This window comes from Onychostoma macrolepis, chromosome 16 (genome assembly GCF_012432095.1).
Source record: "Onychostoma macrolepis isolate SWU-2019 chromosome 16, ASM1243209v1, whole genome shotgun sequence".
NCBI lineage: Eukaryota > Metazoa > Chordata > Actinopteri > Cypriniformes > Cyprinidae > Onychostoma > Onychostoma macrolepis.
This window is the reverse complement of record NC_081170.1, coordinates 31,281,106-31,287,218: the sequence shown is the minus strand read 5'-3', so window position 1 is coordinate 31,287,218 and position 6,113 is coordinate 31,281,106. Positions and strand designations below refer to the sequence as shown.

The following is a 6,113-nucleotide window of genomic DNA, read 5'->3' as shown; positions in this document are numbered from 1 at the left end:
ACAGGAAACATGCTGGTGAAACTTGGGTAGCACTGACTTTAAGTTTGAGTGATTAAAGTCACCTGCAACAATAAAAGCCGCTTCCGGGTGATCAGTCTGTTGTTTACTGATGGCTGCGTGTAGTTCTTTCATAGCAAGCTTGGCATCAGCATCTGGGGGAATATAGGCTGCAGTTATAATGGTGGAAGTGAACTCCCGCGGTAGATAAAACGGTCTACATTTAACCATGAGAAACTCAAGGTTAGCTGAACAATGACTCCCAACAATAGCAGAGTTTGTGCACCAAGCTTTGTTAATGTAAATGCACAATCCACCACCTCTGGTCTTACCGGAGCCATCTAATGTTCTATCCGCCCGGAGTGTGTTGCGTCCCGCTAGCTCAATAGCGGTGTCCGGTATTCCGCTGTTTAACCAGGTTTCCGTGAAGATTAGGACGTTACAGTTCAAAATACCGCAAAATTGCAAAATCTGGAGAGACCCAGAGCCTCGCGATGTACTCGCGCCGCCATCTTGGGGATTTATTTTGCTGTGGTGTGTCTATAGGAAATATCAGTTCACATTTCATAACAAGGAATCTGACAACAGTTGGTCTGCGCCACACATGGATCTGAACTCACCATCATCAAGTCCGTCTGTGATTACATGAAGAAACAGAACAAACTGAGACAGACTAAATCCAGAAGAACTGTGACAACGTCTCCAAAATGCTTGAAGAAACTCACCTGCAAAACTACCTGCAAAAAAGGACAAAAGCTGTTGAAACGCAAAGGGTGGTTACAGCAAACTTTGATGTGATTTAGTCAATAGAAGTTAATTATTAAATTACATATATTCATAACATTATTTTTGCAAGCGTCTTAAATTTACAGCATTTTTACAGAAGTGTCTAAATGTTTTCACAGTACTGTAGCTTTGCAGGGGTGTTTCTTCAAGCATATTGGAGACGTTGCCACAGTTATTCTGGATTTAGTCTGTAACAGTTTCCTCGCAGATGGACCTGGTGATGAAAATCGCAATCGATTATTATATTTCATGTCAAAAGAAATGTTTGGAAATGTAAACGATACTTCCTACATAAAATGATTTTTTCCTATAGACTCACAAAAGCAAAAAATTAAGATTAGAATAGCTTAAAACCATTTTTTGGAATGAAAGTAATACTGTATTTTACTTTGGTACTTGTAATATGTTGTGACAATACAACATTTCTTTTAATTGTTTTGTTGTTAGCATAGTGTATTGGAAGCATAAATTTATTAAAATTATTGGTAACACTTTAGAATAGGGAACACTTATTCACTATTAACTACGACTTTTCCCTAAATAAATTCCTAATTTGCTGCATATTAATAGTTAGTAAGGTAGTTGTTAAGTTTAGGTATTGGGTAGGATGAGGGATGTAGAATAAGGTCATGTAGAATAAGGCATTAATATATGCTTAATTACTACTAATAAATGGCTAATATTCTAGTAATATGCATGCTAATAAGCGACTAGTTAAGAGACCCTAAAATAAAGTGTTACCAAATTATTATTATAAAGGTATTTATTTGCTTCAATTGACAGTCATGTTCTGATGAAGACAGTAACCACACAAACAGGAATGATTTCATAGAAACATCGGACCCTGTCAAATGTGGTAAATACTTTTATTTACATCCATATACAATTTTTTAAATCTTTTAAATCTGCTACACAATGTAATATTGAAGCCCTAAATGTGTTCTGTTGCTTACACTCTCATATAAGTGAAATCCTAATAAAAAATTAAATGTTAACCAACTATTTTTACTTGTTCTTACAGTCATTGGTAGTGTGCCTGGTATTTCCAGAGAAGTTGTTTCAGCCGTCTCCACTGTTGAGGTCCAGTCTCTCTCCAGTAATACCCCTTCCATCTCCGGTGGAGATGAAGTTATTTGGTGTATTGACATGAAGATATTTGCACCATTGCACCGTCCATCTCAGCTGACAACCTCGCCATGTCTACTGTTGCTGCTGCCATTACTATTGATGAGACTCATATCTTGTCTAGTGGAACATCTGCCATCTCCAGTGGCAACACTCATGACTTTTCGATTGGTCCCACTATCAGTGGACACACACCATGCTTCTCTGCTAGCAACACTTCTGGGGCATCCCATAGTCCCACCCAAACCAATGCACCCAGCACAACCTACAGGTACATGTTCTTTTCATACAGTATATTCATGGTCAGGGTTTAATGTCAATAGGCCTTGTTTACAGTACGATTTTGTGTTAGAATAGTCACTTGGCAGTAGACGATTGTATCCTTGTTTACACAATTAATGGACTGTCCATTTGAGATCATTCAGGTTATTATTCCATCTAGGAAGTTATTTGTCCTGTAGTAATGCAGCTATTTCTGTTAACATCATATACAGTATATATATATATATATATATATATATATATATATATATATATACATACCTTAACAATGTCCATTATAAAATGTTGATATATTACATTTTTTAGTACATACCTTGACCTCTTTGAGGAAGAATAGCTCTCTGATGACGCTGATCTCCAGGAAGCCATTTCAAGGTCCTTAGAGTCCAGCACAAATGAGAGGTCAGTAGAATATATTATTTAAAACATTTATTGTTTTAATTGTAATGTATCATAGCAATAGCTTACTAGTAGCAATAAACAGGCTGACACCTAAATGGTTCAGAAATATATTTATGTATGCACAATATATAGTTTTTTTTTTTAATCTGATATCAAATCTTTTCAGTGGTCATTGTTTCTACAATATTTATAATATTGTTGCAATTTAATGTATATGTATATTTAAATCATGGTGTAAAAATTTCTCTGAGTGAAAATAAGTACAGTTGTGCTTCTTTCCATTGCCAAAAATATATAAAATAAATATACAATCTTGCGGATGTTACATTATGGGTGAGTTACCATTCAAACTGTTGTATTTTTTTTATTGTTTCAGTGATTCAAAGATGACTTTAGAGAGAATAATGGAGTGGATTACTTCTAGAGTAAATAATGAAAGCACTGTACGCTTCAATATCATAAGAAGAAATGTGTGGGATGGAACATCCAGAGCAATGGGCAGATCCAATTTTTCACCCAAGTATAAGGTAGATGTTAAGTTTACTGATGACTATGGAACATCTGAGGGTGCTGTGGAGAATGGAGGACCTACTTGGGAGTTTTTCCGACTCTGTCTACATGAAATCAAGGACAAAATTGGCATCTTTGAGGGGCCATCTAATGCTAAAATCCTCTCATGCAACTCCAAAGGTACACTACTTATAAATTCATATTGTTGTCAACTAAAGGATTTCTTTTGGATCCTTAAATATTTAATCATGGAGTGAAATTTTAAATTTTTCAAATGAGCATTGTAAGTACAACATTTGAAGACATCTTACATTTCAGGTACAAAAAAATAATTTAAAAACAAGTTTTATAACCTCACACAGATAGGTGACAGGTGACAGTGTGATTTTTTTTTTTTAAATATATTTTCGATGTCCCCATTTGACATAATGTTTTAATTTCATTTGATAACAGCGATGAAAGACAATGCATACTTCTATGCTGGCCAGATCATGGCAATGTCAATTGCCCATGGGGGGCAGAGTCCATGTTTCCTGTCTGAACTTATGTATGAGTGTCTTCAAAAGGACCCTGACAATGTGAAGGTCAAAACTGAAGATATCACCGATGAAGAAACAAGGTCTCAGGTGCAGTCGGTAGGCATATTTTCTTTTAATTGTATTGTATTTTGATACAAATTATTCTTTTTGCATGCTCTCATTAACAAGTTAAAGCTAATAGTTGTATATCTTCATTCTAAACAATGTTTTTTTTTTATTTTTTTTTTTATCATTTTAGATCTTACAGGCCAAGACTGAATCACAACTACAAGATGCAGTTGCACAGGCAGCCAGCTTAATCAGTCTTGCTGGTCACAATGTTCGCATAACACTGGAAAAGAAACAAGAGACTGCTTTGGATCTGGCTCACTGGTAGGTCCTTCAGCGGATCCGTGCACCATTTGAAAGGTATGTTTATATCTGAACACATAATGTAATTGTACCTTGTCAGAAAAATGAAATATAGTTTTGTGGCTGTAAAATGGCAGAAATACAAGAGATAAAAGTGGAAAGCATATAAAAAAGACTTTTGAGTTGCTAACAAAGTGTTACTATAGTATAAGATAAATTACTGATTGACCTCCACTTCCATGTTATAGTGCAACAATACAAGTGAAAGTATGCTTTGTTGCCTGATTAAACGTGGCAATCAGGCTATGTTTAATTTGCCACGTACCCTCACCTAATTAAACGTGAAAAATACTAGTGATACATGTTTCAAATCACATAAACTACACATTGCAACTTGTTTCCTTTTTATTAGGTTCAGAGATGGCTTAACATCTCTGGGTGTCCTAGATGCTCTCCAAAGATATCCTGTTCAGTCGAAGTGCCTTTTTGTGAAGGCTGAAAAGGCCTTAACCGCAAATGATGTGGAGAATCTCTTCCAAATCATTCATTCTGAAAGAGGGAGTAATGCATTCCAAGAAGAGTGCCGGACCCTGGCTTTATGGCAAGACTATCTTCAGTATGCTTTAAGTAAGTTTGGTATTTCACACAGTTTTTAATGCAAGACATTGTTTTCTAAATAGTTTTTTGCTCCATCATAGTGGTACATGACAGTGGTGGAAAAACATTGCTATATATATATATATAATGTTTAATTGGTGTTTATATTCTATAAATACATTAATATAACATTTAAAGTGAAGATGCATTCATTATGGCCACAAGGTATTTAAAAAAAAAAAAAAAAAAAAAACACAGGACATGCACATCCACCACCATATCTTGTTGTTATGGCTGTTGTCCACAAATTGTAGTATATATGCTTTCAGCAGACTTGGAGAAAGATTATTTGCTACGGTCTTCAACAACTCCTATCTTTTTTGCTGCTAAATGGCTCTCTATACTCACCGGACTGTTGTTAGTGTTGTCTGTGACATTATAACACTTTTGCATTACTCCAATGGTATAATTTCTGCTAAATGATTAAATGTAAATGTAAATGTATAATTTAACATATTCATCATTTAATTGTGGTACTCTCTTTTTATGTTTTACAGTTGAAAACAATGTCTCTCTGGAGGATGTTCTTGTTTTCTTCACTGGATGTGACAGCATTCCAGCACTGGGTTTCTCTCCAAAAGCTAAGCCTTGAGTTCATTATCTGTTCCCGATTTCCAGTGGCCGATACTTGCAAAAATATTCTACGCATACCAGCTCATGCAGTGTACACTGCTTTCAAATCTGACATGGATTTTGCCATACGCAATTCACAAGGATTTGGAAGAGTGTGAGAGGTAATATTTTCAACGGCTTGTAGAGCTTGAGTTATGTTGATGTTTTTTATGCTGTTGCTGTTATTTCACTATGTTTTTCCATTGATACCAAAATTCTGTATTTACTGTAACAAACACATGGAAAAAAAACACAGTTCAAAACTTCAAAGTTCTTCGTTACATTTTAAGATGTATTTCAAGCTATATGTTCCAGTCTTCTAACCTGAACAATGTTTCCCAGTTTAATTGCTATGGGAGGATTGTTACTTCTTTATAGGCTGTGTATGGCCATCTTTCAAATAAATGTCTTTTCTGTTCCTACTTTGTATGCACTGGCTTATTGTTTTTTTTCGTGTCTACAGTGGTGGGACTTGTGCATCCAAGACTTTAAATGTAACGTTTTTCAATTTTTTTTTATAATATACTGTAGTTACAAAATGAATGTATTTAATAACTTTGAAAAATACAGGTTTCACCTTGAACAACAGGGTTAAACTGAAGCAATGTTTACAATGATACATCGTATAATATACACTACTTATATGGTGATAACGTTCAATGGTTTATCGTGAAAGAAAAGTGAATTTTGTGTTTATATCATAATTTTATATGATAATGCCCTTTTTTCTGTCACCGCAATAACTTCAATATGATAAACATCACCAAAATTACTTAGCAGACTAAGTATTTATTTGAAGCAGGTTACACGCTGTGAAAAAAAGTTATATTCCATGATTTCCATCGTCAGTCA

At 34.9% G+C, this 6,113-nt stretch overlaps 1 long non-coding RNA gene across 1 annotated transcript; it reads left to right on the top strand.

Annotated features, from left to right (window-relative positions):
* The first annotated feature begins 3,568 nt into the window (after positions 1 to 3,568).
* Positions 3,569 to 4,598, top strand: LOC131522317 (uncharacterized). Its single transcript, XR_009266504.1, has 3 exons — positions 3,569 to 3,737; positions 3,880 to 4,049; positions 4,405 to 4,598. It is a non-coding gene; the product is annotated as an uncharacterized LOC131522317 (long non-coding RNA).
* The last annotated feature ends 1,515 nt before the right edge of the window (positions 4,599 to 6,113 follow it).